Genomic DNA, 22,112 nt, shown 5'->3' on the forward strand with positions numbered 1-22,112 from the left:
TTGCAGGGTTATCCCCAAACTTTTGCTTTTTCCCTGACCTGTTTGTGTTGGTTTTAGGATTCTGGGCACTTTACCAATGGTAATCAGTGCCGCACCGCAACCCTGGTCTCACCGACGATGCCTGTTGGCGCCGCCACCGAGCCGCTGCTTGCACCGTGACCTGTGGGCACCGTACTCCGCACCGCCTCACTTCACGCCGAAGCTTTGGCACCGCAGAGAGCCCCGCTGCAACGCTGCATCGCGACCCTGGTCCCACCGACGATGCCTGTTGACGCTGCCACCGAGCCGCTGCTCGCACCGTGACCTGTGGGCACCGCACTCCGCATTGTCTTGCTTCACGAGGATGCCTTGGCCTTCCTGATGCTGCCACTTCCCGCTGAGATCGATTCCGCTGCTTGCATCGTGGTTCGGGGGCACAGGTTGTAAGTTACACGACGCACCGCCCTCATTCTACACAGCAGCCTTGGCCCACCGACACCGGTGCCATCGACTCCCGCTCGTCAGCCGATGACAGCGCTTCAGCAACGACGATGACGCTGCTTGCACCGTGACCTGCCGGCACCGTGACGTGCTAGCACCGTGATGAGCACCGCCTCCATTTCGCACCACGACCCTGGTCTCACCGACAACGCTATCTGACACCGCCACCGAACCGTTGCTCGCATCGCAACCTGGGGGCACCGAACGCCGCACCGCTGCCCTTCACACCGCAGCACCCGACGCCTGTTGGTGCCAGAGCTCCTGATCCCATCAGAATGGAGCTCGACCTGCAATGCGAGTGACTTCAAGGGCCCCATCGCCCTGCATCTCTGAAAGGTACTGTTTGCGGGTCTTCCCGACACCGTAGCTGGCCTGCGACCGTTTTTGGATTTGTGTGTTCACAATGCAGTGGTAGCCCGGACGGAGCTATCCTCACAAGGAACTCTTTTTAATCAATGTATTTTTGAACTGTGAGCTTTTAAGTATAGTAATGTGGATTTGTATAATTTTGGTCTTGTTTTAATTATATAAAAATATTGGATATTTTTCTACACTGGTGTGGTGTCCTTTTGTAGTGCGTACACTGTATTACTGTTAGTTATGTGCAAATGCTTTACACACTGCCTCTAAGATAAGCCTGTCTGCTCGTGCCAAGCTACCAAGGGGGTGAGCAGGGGTTATTTTAGACGTGTAACTACCTTATCCTGACTAGAGTAGTGGTTTTTGCCTCGCTTTGGCCCCCGTCCTAGCCTACTCAAAATCCCATTTCTAACAGTGGACATCAGTCATTACAAGATATCTAAGTATATAGTGGCTGCATCGAACCCAGTCATGTTTGGTATCAGACATGTAGGAATCATACCCCAACACCGATTCCAGGGTTGGAAGTATGATCCCATGTACTGCGGTCTGCCTTGGTCTACCCCCTGTACTCCCGGTAACTACCTTTCACAGTCTGTCAGCAAGCTAGCGCTGCTGCCGACTACAGACATGATTCTAACCTCATGCTGCTGAGCCAGGCTTCAGCAGGGGAAGGTTGAACAATAGGTTTCCTGTTACAGGGAGGTGTGACCACCTCCCAGACAGGACTTTGTGTATTGGGCTGGGGTGGGGGCACCTGCCAGTGCCACCAGACTGCTTTGAAGGGCACATTTTTTGCCCTCCTTGCATACACTAGTTTGAGCCATTTTGGGGAGCCCTTGGCTCCCACTCTGGTGCGAAACTGACAAAAGACATGGGAGTATCCTCCCCTCTGTCCAGCGCCTACTCTGGGATGGACCCCTGAGTCGTTCCATCCCTTTCTCTAAGGTATATTAGGGCTTACATGTGGGTGGTTCCTTAGATTCATCATGGGACAAGACTCAAGCCTGAAAGCATGTCACTCTTCGACCATCTGGACACTTGGACTTCGTCGGACGTAGCCTGGAACTGAGACTGCACCAAGGAAGACGCCTGCTGCTCCTTGTCTCACTGTTCTGCAAGTCTTCTTCATTGTCTGTGTCTGTGCTTCCTACAGGATCTTCAACAGACCTGTGGGCATCAAGGACACCCAGGGCATATTTACTGGGAAGTGGCGGAGCACAGCCTTAACCTCTTTGGCTTAATGCTGCACTCCAACACTTTGAAAATGCAGGGCTGCGCTGTATTTACAAGGATACGGCGGAGCCCTAAGTTTCCCCAAGCGCTGGCGCTTATTTTAGCACCAACACAGACACCCTTGCACCATACTGCAAGGGTGCCTGTGTTGTAGGGGAAGATTGTTTATGTGCTAGAAGGTGTCCCTTTTACCTGGACGGACCGCGCTTACCAGCTCAATACAGTTTCACAGTACTCTCGAGAAAATGTCAAATTAATTTTCAGCACCATCTAGTAATCGCAGGTGAAAAATTAAAATAGAGTGTAAATGAAGGACTGTTAGGATCCTGCTTATTATGGGAAGGCAAATAACCAGGAAGTACACTAAACTGCTCGCATCAGAAACATTTTAAATGCCCGATTTGCCAAAATCCAATCATTCAGCCGGTTCCTCATTTATCTCTTTAGAAAACCCAGGGGCATATTTACAAGGAAGTGGCGGAGGCCGGTGTTAGCCACCTTGGCTTAACGCTGCACTCAGCCACTCTCAATACACAAGGCTGCACGTATTTACAAGGATAAGGTGCAGCTCTGCAATAGCGCTAATTGTAGCTGCCTAGCGCCAACGCAGAGCAAGGGCTCCTGCAATTTAGTGGAAGATTGTTTACGTGCAGGAAGGTGTCCCTTCCTGCACATAAACAATCTGAAATGGCATTTTGAAACTTCTATGTCTGCTGTTTAATGCATCACATATAGAGTGCAGGAAGGGTCACCTTCTTGCACATACACAATCAATGGCCTTTTGCTGTTTCTATGTGTGCTGCACAATGCAGCACACATAGAAACAGCAAAAAACGAGTCACCTCGATGCGGCTGTTAAAGACCAGGTTTCCCCTGGTCTTAATTATGGCGCTGCCCCATATTTACGCTGCCGTTGTAAATATGGGGCAGCGTCAAAATCAATGGGCGTTGTGGTGGAACGGCCACCGCAACACCCATTGCCCGCCTTTTTAGCAAAAAGTATAGCATGAAAGAAGGCCTTATTTACAAGGCAGCATTAAATGGTGTAACGCTGCCTTGTGAATAAGACAAAGCCCCTATCGCCACCACAACGTAAGAAAAAGTGACGTTGTGGTGGTGATAGAAGCTTGTAAATATGCCCACAGTTCATTGAGCAGCCAAAAAATTAAAAAAATTAATCAGGATACTGAAATTGGCTGTAATGTGTGGGGTCTAAAACTTTCCATATCTTCTTAACAAATCTCTGTCCAAACTGCATGATGCATTTCACCTTCACATTATCTGATCCTCCTGGCAGATGTTTATTTTTTGTTTACGTAGTGTATGTTGTTTAAAGACTATTTAGTTCCAATAATGTACTTTGGAATAGTTGAGATGCACTACATTGCTTAAGAAATGTAAATTTTGTCGATTTAAATACATCTACAATAATTGGTGATGTGCAGTTAATGATATCCAGTGCTTTAACAACAGCTTGCAGTTGGGCCTTCATTTCTTGCTCACACTGAATCTTTAGACCACTGTCAAACTTTGTTCTTCAAAGATCCCGTTTTCCTTTTAGCTTGTCATTTGGGTAGAGAAAAATCCATGTAGATGATGTTCTCTGAACTGTTTGCAATTCTTGGATTAGACAGACACTGCTCAACTCTGCCAATAATCATGCAGCCTTTCTCTGGTACTGGTTTCTCCGGTGTCTATTGGTTTCCAGGCATAAGGCTTCTATTGGTTCTGGTGCTTAGGTTTCTATTCTGTCTCAGGCCTACAGGTCCATTCGTTTCTTGGCATATAGTTACTATTGAGTCTAAGCCATAGAGCTTTGGTTTCTCTAGTTATGCCAAAGAATCGCTAGGACTTTTTTTTGTTATTTAAAGAGATAGGACTCTTTTTTGTTATTTAAACAGAACCTTAAGTGCGTCCAATCAAGGCATCCAGTTAAAGGCTGTCAGTTTAAGGCTGCACCACTTATGGGGCATGGGCCTGGAAAGGGCTTAGGACCAGAAAATGCAGCTCCACCTTCAAAACACCAGGTAAGGAACCACTAAGTACACACACTCATGTACATTCACAACAACTACTGCCACAGATCACACCTAACCACTAGACAACTACTACCCACTTGACTAACATAACTAATATAACTAGATACATATACTAATTTATTGTCACATGGCCCGTGGGGACATTGTCGTCTTCCTTAAATTAGCATGAGCACACTGCAAACTGTCCCCTGCTTTGCAGATGTTACTACATGAGCTTATTTTGCAAATGCTTTTTTCGATTTTTTCACATGAGAACCCACTGTTTTGTTCACGGTTTACAGGTTCCTGGGATTTAGTCTAAACATTGCAAACAAGGTCGAACAACAATGCCCCTTGTTATTCTGTTCTGGTCAGGCCCTACACAAAACATACATATGGAGCAGTTGTTTGGAAATACGTACTTTGGTCTTATTGGAATACACAAATAGGTAACACACACTTGGAGAAAGACCGTTCCAGGGAGCAGAGCATGACAGCACCTATGATGTAGAACTATCATCTATAGACTGAGGTACAGAGTCTGGAGATAACACCCAGAGATCTTCTAATATATATTCATCCTACTTCTGTGCAAGGGGAGGGAGGTTATGCTACTCTGTCCCTCACAATGACAGCTCCTTTTATGATCTACTGAATACTTGCCATGCTGACCTTATTTGTGTTATGCATTTTTCTGCTTATTGTGGGACGTATACTGCATATTAGAGCACGTTAGTTAAAAAAGATATGTTAAACTTGTTCGTGTCTCGGTCCGATCCTATAGTGGACAAGTACAAGACTGTGAGCAAAAGGGTGTGTCTTTTAACCGCGATTCCTGAGAGAGTAAGGAGTGTTGTGTTGTGGGGTGTCTAATCACTTGTTCCTCTTTAAGTGAGTAGGAGGGCAAGTGAGGTCTTGGGCTCATGGGTACTAAGGTAGTAGGATGACTCAGTGCCTATATACTGAGGTTCCATAATCCTATGCATAGATCTGTGTTTGTGCAGAATCCCTGCAACATGACGCCACCAACGTTTGGTCTGGTACTTATTCAGGGGACCCCTGAATCATGCTTGTGCCACTCCACAATACCCTTTTGCCACTTCCCCGGGATGCCCGAGGCGGAAGGGCTTTGCCTCCTACAGTTGTGAGGTACACCTGTTTCTGTAGGTTTTTCAAGCTTCAATTCTAAAAGGTTTCTTCGACCCTTTAAGCGCTACCGTTTTCTTTGACTTTCGATTATATATGGAACAACTGGTCGCGATTCCGGCACATAGCCGGCCGGCGGTCATGCAACATTTTACACTGCATGGAGTCCCCGATATGTGAGGATACTGTTATCATGGTGGTCGAGGCGGATCCAGCATACCACTTCGAAGTTTTTTATTCTCGGGTTACATTTCCTGCAGTGGATGTAAATGATGATTTTTTTATGCTTTGGTTTAATGGCACCCTTCCTCACCGTATCTCTTTTGTTTGTATGCGCCCCTCAAGTATAGATGGGACTGCTTGGATGGTTTCGGCTGGTTTTTCACCACATCCAAAGTATTTAAATTTTAATATAGTGGAGCTTCGTAGGCTCTATGCACAGGTGACTCAACTCTATAGACAAGTCATACAATACATTTCTCGTATCATACAGGTTGCTCCTCCTGGGGCTGCGCCTCTGGAATCAGTACAGGGTGGGGGTCTTGTGATTCGTCCTGTCATGATTAACTCGGTGATGAGCAAACAGCCTCAGAATTATGCCTTCTGTGAATACTAAAATGAGTAAGTGCCTTCTGTGAATACCAAAATGGTGGTAAGTTTAGGATTTTGTCTTAAGTTAGTTCTGTGAATCGGGCCCCTAGTCTTTTGGGACAATTTGACTTCTTCTTATGACATTTTGCTCGCAGAGGTTGATTAGCCTCCCCCGTTTGCCCTCGCTTCCTCTAGAGGCAAGGATGTTATTTTACCATATTTCTCTCAATATGTCCCAGAGGAGACTAAACAAAATTATGCTTCGGAGTGGGCTCTGGCTTTAGCTCCTGCTTTATACCACAGTCAGGTGGGTTGGGATAGAGATTCACCTCTGCATGTCATTTCTTTTACATCTTCACCTCCGCCTCAACCACAATATCCTGACTCATTGTCAGTGAAATTGCTCTCCCTCCCTCGCAGCTCCACCATTAAGTGAGGCCATCCCCCGAGCCCCTGCACTCTCGAGTGTTGGTGTTCGAGGCCCTCCTCCACCCGCAGGTTTCACCTGTGCCTTATCCCTGGTGGTCCAGTGGACCTCTGTCTCCATTCTCTCGCTCCGCTTTTTCTCTCCTTTTTCACTAATTTTTTCCCCTCACTTCTGTCTCCCCCTTCACTCTCCTTCTGGGTCTTTCCTCCGTTTTCTGTTGTTTTCCCCTCATTTCAAGCTCCCCCTTCACTCTCCTTCTGTCTTTCATCTGTTTGTCACTCCTTTTTTACCCTCAGCTCAATCTCCCCCTTTCACTCTCCTTCTGTGTCCTCTGTGTCTTTCCTCCACTCTTTCATGCACTTTTGCTGCCTTATTTACACTTTTCTCTCTCTTTTCGTCTTTTTCCTTTTGCCTTTTTCAGCCCATTTTTCCCCACCGCTGCTGCCCCCGCGGCTCCTCCCCCCAGCATGACCAGTGCGATCGGCCCAATCCAGCTCCCCGCTCCCGCCTCCCAGCTGTCCAGCCCTCCCCGACCCCTACTTAATAGCGGTCGCTGTGCTGCCGCACAGCGGCCGCGCCGCACCAAATGCAAGCCCGTCTGCGCCCGTCCGCGACCCAACTGCGACCAGCGCCAGGAACCCTGGATCTCTGCACCACCAACACTATGACCCAGTGGCACTCCACGCTATCAACCCAGGCCGCAACAACAACTGCAAGCTAGCATCACCAGCCAACACCCAAGGACCCTTCAGCTGTCACCGCTGCCGGCACACCTGCAGCACCGCCAAGACAATGGACCCAGCGCAACCCGCCCGCAAGAACACAACCGAACCGAAGACCCTGCAATGCATCCTCCTCAATGTCCAATCCCTCCACAAACACGCCATTGAAATCTGGGACCTCCTCGACAGCACAACCCCGGACGTAGCATTTTTTAACGAAACCTGGACCAACACCACCTCGGGCCGGACATCGCCATCGCCATTCCTCAAGGATACAAGATCTCCAGGAAGGACCGCCCCACCCGACCGGGAGGAGGAATCGCCATCATCTACAAATCCACCCTCTGCCTGAGCACACTCCCCGACGAGCCCACAGACCTGATGGAACACCTTCACTTCAAGATACTGGCCAGCCCTACCTCTACCCATTCAGAACCGTCATCTACCGACCCCCTGGACCCCGCTGACTTTTTGCCAACTCCATAACGGACATCATCTCCCCGCATGCCATCGCGTCCACCAACAACACCCTACTGGAAGACCTCAACTTCCACCTCAACAACCAACTGGACCCCAGCAGGGATGCTGGACAACCTCCACAACATTGGACTCTGCCAGATCATGACCGAACCCACGCACTCAGCAGGACACACCTTCGACCCCCTCTTCACAACAGGAAACTCCATCACCTTCAGCCACACCACCGAACTCCCATGGACTGACCATCGATGCATCCACTTCACCTTTAGAACACCCACCATTCACAGACACCAGCACCTGCTCCCACGAAGAAACTGGACCAGAATCACTGACGACCAGCTAACCTCATCACCCAGCAACTCCACCCCAACCATCGCGGAACATGACGACCCTAACACCGCAGACCTGAACCCTGCATGGATGGACCTCCGACAGTGCCTACATCATAGCCCCCCTCAAGAAAAACAACAACACCCACGCCAAGAAAGCTAGATAGTTCACCACCGAACTTCGAGAGTCCAGATGCACTTGCCGCCGCCTCAAAAAGGCCTGGAGGAACATCAAATCCACAGAAGCCCACAACAACTTCAGAGCTGCCACCAACGCCCACCACCAACTCATCAGAAAAACGAGGAAAAAAGCAATTGAAGGCAGAATCTCCACTCAGGCACACAACAGCAAAGAACTCTTCAACATCATCAAGGAGTTCGCCCAACCCACTAGCGAGTCCACCAACATCCCTCCCTCACAAGACCTCTGCGACAAACTCAGCACCTTTTTTCACCACAAAATCAAGAGCATCTACGACAACTTCGACGAAGACAACCAACACACTGAACCCTCACCAACCACCCCTGACACCCTGAAGCCAGCGATCGACAACTGGACAGCCCTCACCACCGAAGACACACTGAAGACGATGAATTCAATCCACTCTGGGGCCCCCACGGACCCCTGCCCCCACTACATTTTCAACAGAGCCACCCACACCATCGCACCCATGCTCTGCCACACCATCAACCGCTCCTTGGCAACTGCCTCGTTCCCCGACGACTAGAAACACGCTGAGATCAACCCCTTCCTGAAGAAACCCTCGGTGGACCCCACCAACCTCAAAAACTACAGACCCATCTCCCTGCTCCCGTTCCTAGCGAAAGTCACAGAGAAAGCCATCAACAGCCAACTCGCCACATTCATCGAAGAGCCCAACATTCTCAACTCCTCCCAATCCGGCTTCAGAAAAAAACACAGTACGGAAACCGCCCTCCTCGCTGCAACAGACGACATCCGTACCTTACTGGGCAAAGGAGAAACAGCAGCCCTCATCCTCATCGATCTCTCAGCGGCGTTCGACACAGTCTCTCACCGCACCCTAATACACAGACTCCATGAAGCAGGGATCCAAGACAAGGCCCTCGACTGGATCCGCTCCTTCCTCTCCGGCAGAACGCAGTGGGTCAGACTTCCCCCTTTCCTCTCGGACCCTACACCTACCACCTGCAGAGTCCCCCAGGGGTCCACCCTCAGCCTTACACTCTTCTATGTCTACATGGCTCCTCTCACCCCCATCTTCAGAAACTACGGACTCAACATTGTGTCATACGCAGACGACACCCAACTCATCCTCTCCCTATCTAACAAACCCAACACCGCCAAACACAACTTTCGAGAAGGCATGGAAGCTGTTGCCAAATGGATGAAAAACAGCTACCTACAACTAAACACCAACAAAACGGAAGTACTCATCATGGGCCCAAACCCCGACACATGGAACGACACTTGGTGGCCCCCACCCTCGGAAGCCCGCACACCCCCACGGACCACGCACGCAAGCTGGGAATCATCCTGGACTCAGAGCTCAAAATGGACCGCCAGATCAACTCCGTCTCGTCCTCCTGCTTCCACACCCTCCGCCTCCTATGTAAGACCTTCAAATGGATCCCCCTCGAACACAGAAAGACCATCACTCACGCCCTGGTCACTGCAATATCTCTCAGCACCTGTGCACACTCCACTGGCTCCCCATCGAAGAAAGAGTCACCTTCAAGATGCCAACCCACGCTCACAAGGCCCTCCACGACAGCGGACCAGCATACAGCCGACTCAAATTCCACGCACCCAAAAGGACCCTATGATCAGCCCAGCTCTCCTACGCCATGGTCCCCCTCACCAGAAAGACCAGATCGGGAGGCCGCTCCTTCTCCTTCCGTGCGACCAGAGCCTGGAACGACCTTCCGCTCCACCTCAGACAGACAACATCGTTCCCCATCTTCGCAAGAAACCTCAAAACCTGGCTCTTCCACAGACCCCCTCCTTGATGGACTGGAACCTGCGACCCCACCCCCCAGCACCTTGAGACCCTTACGGGTGAGTAGTCGCACTTAACGAACACCTGATTTGATTTGATTTGAATATCCCATTAAACGTGATGCTAAAGCGTCGGTTGTTGACATTCTAACACATTTGGAATATCAGGGTGTTAATGAGCCCTGTGTTTCATCAATGCATAATCCTCTTTTTCCAATATTGAAACTGGACGGTTCATATCATATAGTTGTAGACAATAGACATTTGAACAATCATGTTTTGTACCTTTGCAGTACAGAGCACACATAGCTCTGCATTAGTGAATAACATAGTTCGTAAAAAGTTCAAAACTACACTAGATATTTCCAATGGATTTTTTCAGTCACTCTTTAGCTCCTGAGAGCCATGACTTGACCACATTCAGAGCTCTTGGCAATCAGAGACGATATGCGAGATTGTCTACGGGTAAAAGAATAGCTGGGGTTTTTGCTGCACGCATAGTGTTGATTTCACATGAAATTGACCCAGATGCATTCTCTTATGTCGACAATATTTACTTGACAGACAATGAATAAAATCAGTATCTCATGTGTGTGGATCGCATAATTACACATTTTTGGACATTAGTTTACAAATAAAATTTTGCGAAGTTCCATTTTGCATTTTTGGCAGTTCTTTTCTCGGTTATGATTTGAATAATGAGGGTAGGGGTTTAGACTGCACTTTTTGGAGAATTGCGCTCAATTGCACTCCCCATCTGACCTCAAGAAGTTACAGTCTTTGCTTGGTTTCTTGAATTTTGGCAGAACTTGCATTCCAGATTATGCCCAGCAAATCAAACCGCTATATGCGTTGATACAACCTTCTTTCTCGTATTCCAGTTGGCTACCGGAACACACTGCAGTACTGTGGTCTTTGCAGTCTGCTCTGCTTGCTACTCAATTTTTGTTCACACATGATAATACTACGAATTTGGTCATAAGGATTGTACCAGGGACATTAGGTTTCACCAACATAACATTTGATGAAGAGGACAGAGTTCCTATTGCTTATAAATAGAATTTTTGTACTACTCCTGCTGAAATGCGTTTTTCTGCTACCCCAAAAAGAATTTGGAAGGCGGTGCAGATGGCAATTCTAAAAGAACGCTCTCTGGCTCAGGGCAAACGCATTTTCATGGTCTCGACTGTGCCCACTTTGGAAGCTCTCACCAAGGCGAGCGTGCCCAATTCTAAAGCTCGGCATCCACGTTGGATACAATGGGCGGGTTCATTTACGTCGCTGATGTCAATTTCATCTTTGATCCTTCTTTGAAGACACAAGTCTTTACAGTACGAACATGTTCATCCTCTTCCTTTATCCCTACTCCCTCTTGATCAGTATGAATGTATCATTTACACTGATGGGTCTGCACAGCCAGCTATTGTTTATAAACATGCTTATTCTGCAACCTGCGCTAGTGTGGCAGGCACGATAGTGGACGGGGATTTCAAATCCTCCCTGGTTCACACACACACACTCCCTTGGGGATTGTACAGCACAATTGGCCGAGTTACGTGCTTTACTATTAGCCCATGAGTTCGCTGATCCTAAAGTGCCTACTCTTGTTGTGTGTGATTCCTTCTACTGTGTACAATCCTTTTATGACTACCTATTCTTTTGGAAACAGAATGATTTTCGTGATTCTAAAGGTAGCATAATTAAGCTTTGGGTCAGGGACAGGGTGGCATCTCTTAAGGAACGTTTACCAGTCATACATGTAATCCATACATTAGGCCATCAACATGTGGGAGCACCCACTGTTGGTAATACTATGGCTGATGAAGCAGCCAAATCTGCAGTAGCCACTTGCATGGTAGTAGCTGTTACACGCTCCATGACTAAAATTGATGATGATATATTGCAGCCATGAAGGAGGGGACACCTTTTCTCCAGGGTTTCCCTGCTTGTTATACCTATCATTTAACCACTAATCAAGTTCCGTTTGTACCTATCCCTTCAGTGGGTGATCGCTTAATTCCTAAAGAGGACCTCAGGCTTTCGCTTATTGTGGCTGCCCATGACGGAATGGCTTCAGCGCATGCAGGAGTGTCAGCCACAATTTCTCTTTTACAGCAACGTTATTGGTGGCGCGGATTATATCAACAAGAGCACAAATATGTACATTCCTGTGACATTTGTCAACAGATTAAACCTTCTACTATCTTGCGTCCACCACACAATCAACTCTTTATTTCTAATCAACCGTTCGGTTGTATTTATCTTGATCACTACGGTCCCTTATCCTCCAACAATACTTTAAAATACATTTTAGTTGCAGTAGATTTGTTCACTAGATTCCTCTGGGTTTGTCCCAATGCTGAGCTGACGCTCGTACTGTTATAAAAGATTTGTATGTCTTTGTAGGAACATTTGCCTGTGGCACCTTCCATGCAGACCAAGGTCCAGCTTTTGCCTCTAAGGCTTACTGTGATTCGATGAATTTGGTGGGGGGGCAGGTGCTTTTCTCGTCTCCATACTGGCCTAACAGCAATTCAGTTTTGGAGCAGATGAATTGTGTCTTAAAGCAATCTTTAACAGCAGGGGTACTAGGTACGGGCCTGGGTTGGTTAACACATCTATATGGGGTTCAACGTGCACTCAATAATCTCCCTCGAAGATCTCTTGGTGGGCAGACCCCATACGAAATGCTCTTTGGGATTAAGATGTTTCTGCCTGACTTTGATGGTCTAGACGTTGTGGCGGCTACCGCTATATTTGACGTAGATAACCATTGTACTATGTGACAAGATCTACAAATAATTCAAGATGCTCTAGCAAAATCACATTTGCACTGGCCAACGGATACAGCAGTCTTGGTCCCCGTTTCTAGTTGGCTTCCTAAAGTTGGAGAACTGGTCTGGGGAAGAGTGGCGAACAAGAAAGAATTTGGACCCTCTTACCGTGCTCCGGTCCCGGTCCTTGGTTGGAAGGGCACTTGAACTGTAATTTTACCTCCACTACTTGGATGCAAAGATAACCGTTTAATTTCCGTGGAACATGTCAAACTGCACCATATGGCCGATTCTAAATAGCATGCCAAGAAGCGTTCCAAGCCAGAATGTTTTGCTCCAGCAGATGAATGCTGTTTCTCCTGAATCCCTCCAAAACGAGGGAGGTGAGCTGGAGTCTTCAATTGATTTAGCGGCTGTTTTGCCTTCAAGGTCTGTGACTGTGCAAAATTAGTATACTACTCAGCCAAATGACCTTACGGTTGATATTCCTGACATGGTAATACATTATTACATTGGAACTCTAATGACGAACAACCTCCTCTGTTTTAGCTGAGTTCCAGCGGTTACTATCTTGACCGGGATAACTTTTCATCGGATACATCTTCGTTGTCTTCATCTATTTCAGTGCCTCCAACACAGATTCATGTTTTCATCTCATGGCTGAAGAATAGAGTACCTGGTCTGGCCTTGGACTTACATCTGGATCGTGTTGTCAATGGTGTTCCTTTTCATGTGGACTGGTTTCATGACTACCTTGTATCATAGGCAAAATGAGTAACGTTCTGTTATGGAATTTGTTTGGACTTTACAGACACTTAAAAATGGGAGAGTACCATGGGATTACCTTAATGCTTCTGCGCTGTTTTTTTACTATTTAATTTGACAGACAAAAAGAAAATGATGTTTATGAAAGATGCAACTTACACTATGTTACACATTGAGAAACTAGAACAGTTACCATTCACTGTGGCGGAAATAGATTCAGCAGTGTGGTCAATACATGGGGTTATGTCATTGCCGTTCTCACTTTTTCAATTCACAGCTTGCATGAAACATTATCCCGTCGGTAGATATGAACCCCTCTGGACTAGTTTCATACAGGAATTGTGGTCATTGCCATTCGATTTCCGTTGTCAGTGTGGAGAGAAGGATGTTTTCCTTACATGGGAGGATTGTGACTCTACTGTTGGACACTCCCTTTTCTGTAAACAAGTAATATTCCACAGCACTTGCAACGTTTCGGCACCTAATTTAGCTTGCTTTTAAAAGGTACACCAGCCCCTGCTTTTATTCCAACCCTCACTTTGCTTTCTAACGGCAGTTATCTCATTCTCAATAATCAGAACTGCTGCAGTTTCTGGGCAGGCATCCCGTACATAGTAACACTTTCACGACACGTTACTTGTTGCAGCAATGTCCTGTTTCACCCCCACACTGGAGTGTGGATAGCTCACTGTGTCCTTCCATTCTGACTTTGAAAACAGATTTCAATAAGCTAAGCATACTCAAAGCACTGTTGTTTCAACAAGAAGTTGCCCTCATGTCTGCTCATGAGACCTTTGAATTGCAGGTGGGGAGAACATATAGTGAAATACAATCTTTATTAAACACGAATCACCCCCTATACTTCGGGGACTTAACTCATCAAATTTTGAATGCGTCTGATACAGCAGGCCTCGCACACTTTTTCAAAGTTGTGGGATCCAGCTTTGTTACATTGTTTCAGACTATATTTGGAGTAATACTTGCTTTTATTCATACTATTTTTTCCAGCATATTCGGAGGGTTTCCCCTGCTGCTCCTCCTGGTTTGTGGCTTGCTGCTACTTCTTTTGCTGTTCCGCAATGGATGCTCAATCTGTGGTACTGCCCAGTCAGGTACAGTTGCAGCTGTACCGCAATCGGATGCAACAGCTTTTGGGCTTGATGCTATTGGGAGCTCATGACATCGGCTATTGGCTGACATTTCCTTATGCCTACTTTACCTGTGTCCAACCTGTGTTCTATACCATTGGGTGTCCTTTTCAATGGGCCCTGGATGTCTACCTCTCCACATCACCGGCTGCCCTGGATTTTGATCTGTTGGTGGGTCTGCTAAGGGCCTATAGGCAGGGCTGTTCCGTGGGAATGCAGCTTGTGTACGCTTATTCACTGGGGCCGATGGCTGAAGCGAGTACCTGCACCCGTGCACAGTACCTCTTGGATCTAAGTTCCATCGAGACTGACACAGGTTGCCCTGGTATGCTCCTTTGAATTACTTAATTGCATTGCATCGCTTTTTACTAGTTACATTTCTGACGCCTTACTGGATCTCATGTCATTCCACTTGTCACACAAAGTTGTTGGCTCGGAGGATTGGATATACAATCTTTGATTATTAGCTTTGTTTTATCAATTTGACTTTCCATCATCGTCCACTATTGACTTCTTGGATCATACTTGTCACCTGCCAGAGACGCTTTGGTTCTGTTTAACTGTGACTTCTGTATTAGTCCAGGGCTGACATGCTGACCAAGGGGAGGGTGTCACATGGCCCGTGGGGACATTGTCGTCTTCCCTAAGTTAGCATCAGCATGCTGCAGACTGTCTACTTCTTTGCAAACGTTACTACATGAGCTTATTTTGCACATGCTTTTTTTGATATTTTTACATGAGAACTCACTGTTGAGTTCACGCTTTGCAGGTTCCTGGGATTTAGTCTGAACGTTGTGAACAAGGTTGAACAACACTTCCCTTGTTATTCTGTTCTGGTCAGGCCCTAGCACCTAAACAAAACATACAGATGCAGCTGTTGCGTGGGAATACGTACTTTGGTCTTATTGGAATACACGTATAGGTAGAACACACTTGGAGAGGGACCTTTCAAGAGAGCAGAGCATGACAGAACCTATGATGTAGAACTATTATCTGTAGACTGAGGTACGGGGTCTGCAGATAACACCCAGTGATCTTTCAATATATAATCATACTACGTCTGTGCAAGGAGAGGAAGGTTAGGCTACTCTGTCTCTCACAATGACAGTTCCTTTTATGATCTACGGATTACTTGCTATGCTGACCGTATTTGTGTTATCATTTTTCTGCTTATTGTGGCACGTATAGTGATTATTAGAGCACGTTAGTTAAAATAAATATTTTAAACTTGTTCGTGTCTCAGTCAGATCTTATTGTGGACCGTTGCACTTGGGCCTTTTTGCAGGGTCATCCCTGAAACATTTTGCATCCCTCCTGTATTTTTTCTGACCTGTTGTTGGCTGTTTTATGACTCTGGGCACTTTACCACTGCTGATCAGTGCTAAAGTGTATATGCTCTCCCTGTTGTTAAATTGATATATGTTATGTTATGTTATGTTATGTTATGTTATATTGATTTATTATGCGCACAGCTACTCCAGCCAAGGAGCGTCCCGGCGCAGAGACAAGGAGAAACACAACACAACAGGAAAAGAAAAACCTGAAATGGACAGCTAAAACAAAAAAGTCTTAATAGCTCTCCGGAAAGACAGCAGATCGTCTAACTGACGGACTTCAACTGGGAGGGTGTTCCAAATTAGTGCAGCTTTCACGCTGAAGGAACGACCCCCCATCCGACTGAGTCTAAATCTAGGGACCACAGCAAGGGCCTGGCCCTGAGATCGGAGGCTACGGGTGGGGACATAGAAGGAAATAAAATTGGACAGGATTTCAGGGCCAATACCTCTTAATATTTTAAAAGCCAAGAAAAGGACCTTGAAAAGAATACGCTTCCTTACAGGGAGCCAATGCAGGGAACGGAGGACATTCGCCACCGGGCAAAATCTGGGTAGGCCAACAATGGCTCTAGCCGCAGCATTTTGAACCCGCTGTAGGCGGGTTAACTCAGCCTGATTAGCCCCAGCCAGAAGATAGCTAGCGTAGTCCAGGCGAGAGATGATAGTAGCCTGGACTACAAGCTGTCTGGTTGGGGCATCGAAATATTTAAGAACTGGTCTAAGTCCTCTTAACAGACCAAAACAACAGGCTGCCGTTTTTTTGGTATGTCCTATAAAGGTAAGGCCAACGTCCAACCAGACCCCCAGATTTTTCACCTCCGACACTGGGGTCGGAGTAGGGCCCAGCTCAGAGGGCCACCACTGATCGCCCCAAAGCTCCACTCCCTTCCCAACAACCATTACCTCCGTTTTTGTGGCATTAAGCTGGAGACAGTTTTCTGTCAACCAGCTAGCCACCGCCTTCAGTCCAGACTGAAACCTGGGGGCATCTTGTTGTACATCTCCGCTAAGAGTAACCGCCAGCTGAGTGTCATCGGCATATGAGACCAAAGTTAGGCCCCACTGCCTCGCGACATCAGCCAGCGGTCTCACGTAAAGATTGAACAACGTGGGACTTAGCGAGGACCCTTGCGGAACCCCCATGGCCAGAGGCTGGAAACTGGACGAAAAGGGAGGAATGGCCACACAGAAGGAGCGGTTGTCCAGGAAGGAGCGGAACCACTGCAGCGCCAGACCACTGACACCGATCTCCTCAAGCCGATGCAGGAGGATGCTGTGAGATACAGTGTCGAAGGCGGCGCTGAGATCTAACAATATCAGCGCCGCCGTCTGACCCGCATCCAACCTTGCACGCAGATATTCTACCATTGCGAGGAGAGCGGTCTCCGTGCTGTGACCAGCACGGAAACCATTCTGTGTGGGATCAAGGGCGTTGGTCCGGGCTAGATGTTCTGACAGGGCCAGACTGACATGGGCCTCTGTCAACTTTGCCGGCCAAGGTAGCAGTGAAATGGGGCGAAAACTTTCAGGCTTAGACGGGTCTAAGGAGGGTTTTTTGATGATCGGAGACACTACCGCCTGCTTCCATTTAGTTGGAACTACCCCCGACTCCAGGGAGAGGTTGACAAGGGAACGCACAACGGGGCGTCCCATAAAGGTCTGGTCTCGAAAGAGAGCAGGCCTTACTGGATCGGATGGAGATCCAGATTTAACTTGCAAAGCAAGTTTATCAAACCCGTCCGAAGTGAGAGGGGAAAATGAAGGCAGGGTGATCTGACGTGGTGTCTCATTGGAACTTCCCAGCGAAACCTCAATGCTAGGGAAAGTCCGATAAATGGCTTGGACCTTTCCCAAAAAATAGGAAGCAAGGGATTCACAGTGGGAGACAGAGCTCTCGGCTAAAGAGGTAGTCCGCTTGGCCATAAGATCTTTAACCGCCTTGAAGATGGCCTTCGACGGGTTGATGCTGTTCCGGAATTCTTCGGCATAGAAGGCCGCACGAGCACGACATATGGCCCGATGATAGAGCTTGACTGACGCGGCATATGCGGCTTTTAAATCGGCCCCATATGTCTTCCGCCAGGCCCTCTCCGCCCGTCTACTGGCTCCCTTCAAGGCGCGTAAGGCCCCGTCATACCAGGGACTCGACTCACGAGGATTGATCTTAGTCGATACAATAGGCATCAAAGCGTCCAGCGCCCTAGTAAGCCAGGAGCAGAAGAGGTCATACCCTTCATCAACATTGTTCAATGGGCCCAAGGGCTCCACCAACAAAAGATGATGAAAGTCTTCCAGCCTGAGTTTGTTCCAAGATCTCCTAAGTACCCGTCTAGCTGAAGAAGTGGGAGTAGTCACTGATACGGGACACTGGATAGACACCAGGAAATGGTCAGACCATTCTACTGGGGTAATCGCAGTGATTTTGGCCTCAGTCAAGTTGGTGAAAAAAGGGTCCAAAGTATGTCCCCCAATGTGCGTAGGCTGGGAAACCAACTGGAACAGTTGAAGAGCCTCTAAGTCCAAAGAGATGGCACGAGCTGTCAGACTGGACAGTGTATCGAAATGCAGATTTAAATCGCCCAGTATAGAAAAGTTGGCGCAGTCAGTGATCAAAGTGCCGACAATATCCGAGAAAGCATTTCTAAACAGCACGTCACTGCCCGGTGGACGATATACCACCATCCCAGAGAGTGTAAACTCTGGGTTGACAGAGACTTTAAAAGAGGCGCTTTCACAGCCAGCGATCTTAAGGCTGTTCCACACACAGGGAAAACAAGACCTAACTATCAGTGCTATTCCACCCCCTCTAGATGCTCTATTCAAGGTGTACATCGAATAGTCTGAGGGGCATGCCAGATTGAGAATGGCAGTGTCAGCTTCCTGAAGCCATGTTTCAGTTATAGCAAGGATATCCGGAACTTCATCCTCAATAAGATCGTGCAGATTCTGCTGATGTTTCAAGATCGACCTCACATTAAGGTTCATAATCCGCAGAGAGGGAGAAGAGACCCTGCTATGATGGACAACAGAGGGAAATTTCCGAGGGAGAGGCATTGGGGGGTCAAGTATCAAACCATTGCAAGGACAACGATACAGACCACAGAGAGGGTGGACAGGCGGAAGTGCACAGCAGCGGCTCACCTGGTTGATGGACATCAGGCTCTCCCTAGAGTATGTCCGCATGGCAACAAACCAGTAGATATGACTATCGCGAACCAGAGCCCGCCACGACTCGCACGGCCTTAGCGCGGACGGGCGCAGACGGGCAGGACTCTGGCACGACTCCGGCCACGCGAAGCCACGCCCGCTGCGCGATCCCGCTGCGCTAGGGGAGGAGCATTAAATATGCGTTCCCCCGCTGGCGCATGCGCAATGAGCGCTGTCGGACCAATCCTCACCTCACCCCAAACCAAGATGTCCGCCTCCCCAGAACCAGCCCGCCAAACGGCGGTGAGGGGCACAATTATAGTGCAAGTGAGGGGGCCGAAGAGCGAGAATCGGAACACCTAAAAGAAAACAAACAGGTAAGTTTTAAAAATTATACAGCAAGCGCCGTAACGCTCCTGCCAGCAGTACGCTCCTTGTCAGGGAGAGGGAAAGGCGGGGACTCGCGTTAAATATGCGTTCCCCCGCTGGCGCATGCGCAATGAGCGCTGTCGGACCAATCCTCACCTCACCCCAAACCAAGATGTCCGCCTCCCCAGAACCAGCCCGCCAAACGGCGGTGAGGGGCACAATTATAGTGCAAGTGAGGGGGCCGAAGAGCGAGAATCGGAACACCTAAAAGAAAACAAACAGGTAAGTTTTAAAAATTATACAGCAAGCGCCGTAACGCTCCTGCCAGCAGTACGCTCCTTGTCAGGGAGAGGGAAAGGCGGGGACTCGCGTTAAATATGCGTTCCCCCGCTGGCGCATGCGCAATGAGCGCTGTCGGACCAATCCTCACCTCACCCCAAACCAAGATGTCCGCCTCCCCAGAACCAGCCCGCCAAACGGCGGTGAGGGGCACAATTATAGTGCAAGTGAGGGGGCCGAAGAGCGAGAATCGGAACACCTAAAAGAAAACAAACAGGTAAGTTTTAAAAATTATACAGCAAGCGCCGTAACGCTCCTGCCAGCAGTACGCTCCTTGTCAGGGAGAGGGAAAGGCGGGGACTCGCGTTAAATATGCGTTCCCCCGCTGGCGCATGCGCAATGAGCGCTGTCGGACCAATCCTCACCTCACCCCAAACCAAGATGTCCGCCTCCCCAGAACCAGCCCGCCAAACGGCGGTGAGGGGCACAATTATAGTGCAAGTGAGGGGGCCGAAGAGCGAGAATCGGAACACCTAAAAGAAAACAAACAGGTAAGTTTTAAAAATTATACAGCAAGCGCAGTAACGCTCCTGCCAGCAGTACGCTCCTTGTCAGGGAGAGGGAAAGGCGGGGACTCGCGTTAAATATGCGTGCCCCCGCTGGCGCATGCGCAATGAGCGCTGTCGGACCAATCCTCACCTCACCCCAAACCAAGATGTCCGCCTCCCCAGAACCAGCCCGCCAAACGGCGGTGAGGGGCACAATTATAGTGCAAGTGAGGGGGCCGAAGAGCGAGAATCGGAACACCTAAAAGAAAACAAACAGGTAAGTTTTAAAAATTATACAGCAAGCGCCGTAACGCTCCTGCCAGCAGTACGCTCCTTGTCAGTATATTGATTAGAGACTCCATGATTGGGTTATATGATTTACCTGTCAGACCCTCGTACAGTGCACCATGTGTGCCCAGGGCTTGTAAATCAAATGCTACTGGTGGGCTTGCAGCACGGGTTGTGCCACCCACAGAAGCAGCTTGTAAAGTGTGTCTCAGGTCTGCGATTGCAGAGCCTATGTGAAGTCTGGTACTGCCATGTCGACTTGGCAACTGCACCCACTTGCCAGTCCCTAAACCTTCCCTTATCTTCATATCAGACACCCCTAAGGTAGGCCCAAGGGCAGGGTGCATTGTAAGTATAAGGTAGGACATGTCCTGGTGTGTGTGACATGTCCTAATAGTGAATTACAGCCATTTTCGTTTTTCACTATTGCAAGGCTACCTGTTCCCCATAGGCCAGAATGGGCAATTTGATTATTACATCTTATGATCCTAACTGACCCAGGGAACATGGTAGACATTCAAGTTTAGTATGCCTGAACTCGGAATGATAAAATACATCTTTTAGTGAAGTTGGTTCTGTGAGTGACAGGGGCTCAGCCCTGTGCTGAGCTCTATTCAGCACAGGGCTGAATAGAGAGATCTGCATGTAGATGGGTGGGTGGAGCTTCACCTGGGACCTGAATAGGGCTGTGCCTTCCCTCCACAATGCTGGCTCCACCTCCTGTGGAGCATCTGATGTCCCTGGCCTGCACTTTGAAAGGAAGGAAGGAGTCTTGTCAACAAAGTGTTCCAGGACTGACCAGAACTGGTTTGGACTAGGCAAAGGCCTCTCTGCCTTCATGGAACAAAGAGAAAAGTAGTATAAATATGGGGACCCAGACCCCAAGACTTTAGATCACTTCTGCAACAACAAGACAAACCTCTGCCAAGGAAAAGAACCAAAGGAAGCTGTAGGACTTGTACTGCCCCCCTGCCAGGGTGCTGTGCTGCTGGGTTGGCCTACAGTGGTGTCTTCAGTGCCAAGGAGAGGAGAAGGAACTTTCAAAGGACTTTCATCATCTTGCAGAATATTACTCCAAGGGCTTGAACTTGTGCTTGCCTTCTGCTGAAGTATCAGGGACAAAAGACTTCACCATCAGCTCCCCTCTGAATTTCCTTGCTGGGAATTCTACCTGCAGAAGCCTGCGTGTCGCTGGGAGCTGGAAGCGCGACGCAACAAGAAGAAGCACGTCGCCGCCACAGCTGTAGTCGTCGCATCGTCGGAGAAGCGTGCCGCTGCCGCATCTCCCCAGAAGCGTGTCTTCGTCACATTTGTCTGCCGACGCAATACCGGAGAAGCGTGTCGCCACCGTGAGGGTCGCCGTCGCATCACCAGAGAAGCGTGTCACAGGGCCTGTTGCGGCTCCAAAGTACAGAGTCGCCGCAAGGCTGCCAGGGCGTGCACGCATCATTGTAACATCGTTGCATCAAGGGCGCCATCTTATCCCATTGCACCGGATTGTCGAATCGCATCGAGGCGCCATCTTGCTGCATCGCAACCGGGCCGCAGTATGAGAATCTACTCATCACCTCCTCTCCGGTAAGGTTCAAGACGCATCCCCTACTCTGCGCAAGCATTGAGGCACGATGGATCGTCTCCACCGAAGCAAGGAATCGACGCATCTCCAACGTTGCGAGCCTTTTGTTTATTT

Source organism: Triturus cristatus, chromosome 7, assembly GCF_964204655.1.
Source record: "Triturus cristatus chromosome 7, aTriCri1.1, whole genome shotgun sequence".
Classification (NCBI taxonomy): domain Eukaryota; kingdom Metazoa; phylum Chordata; class Amphibia; order Caudata; family Salamandridae; genus Triturus; species Triturus cristatus.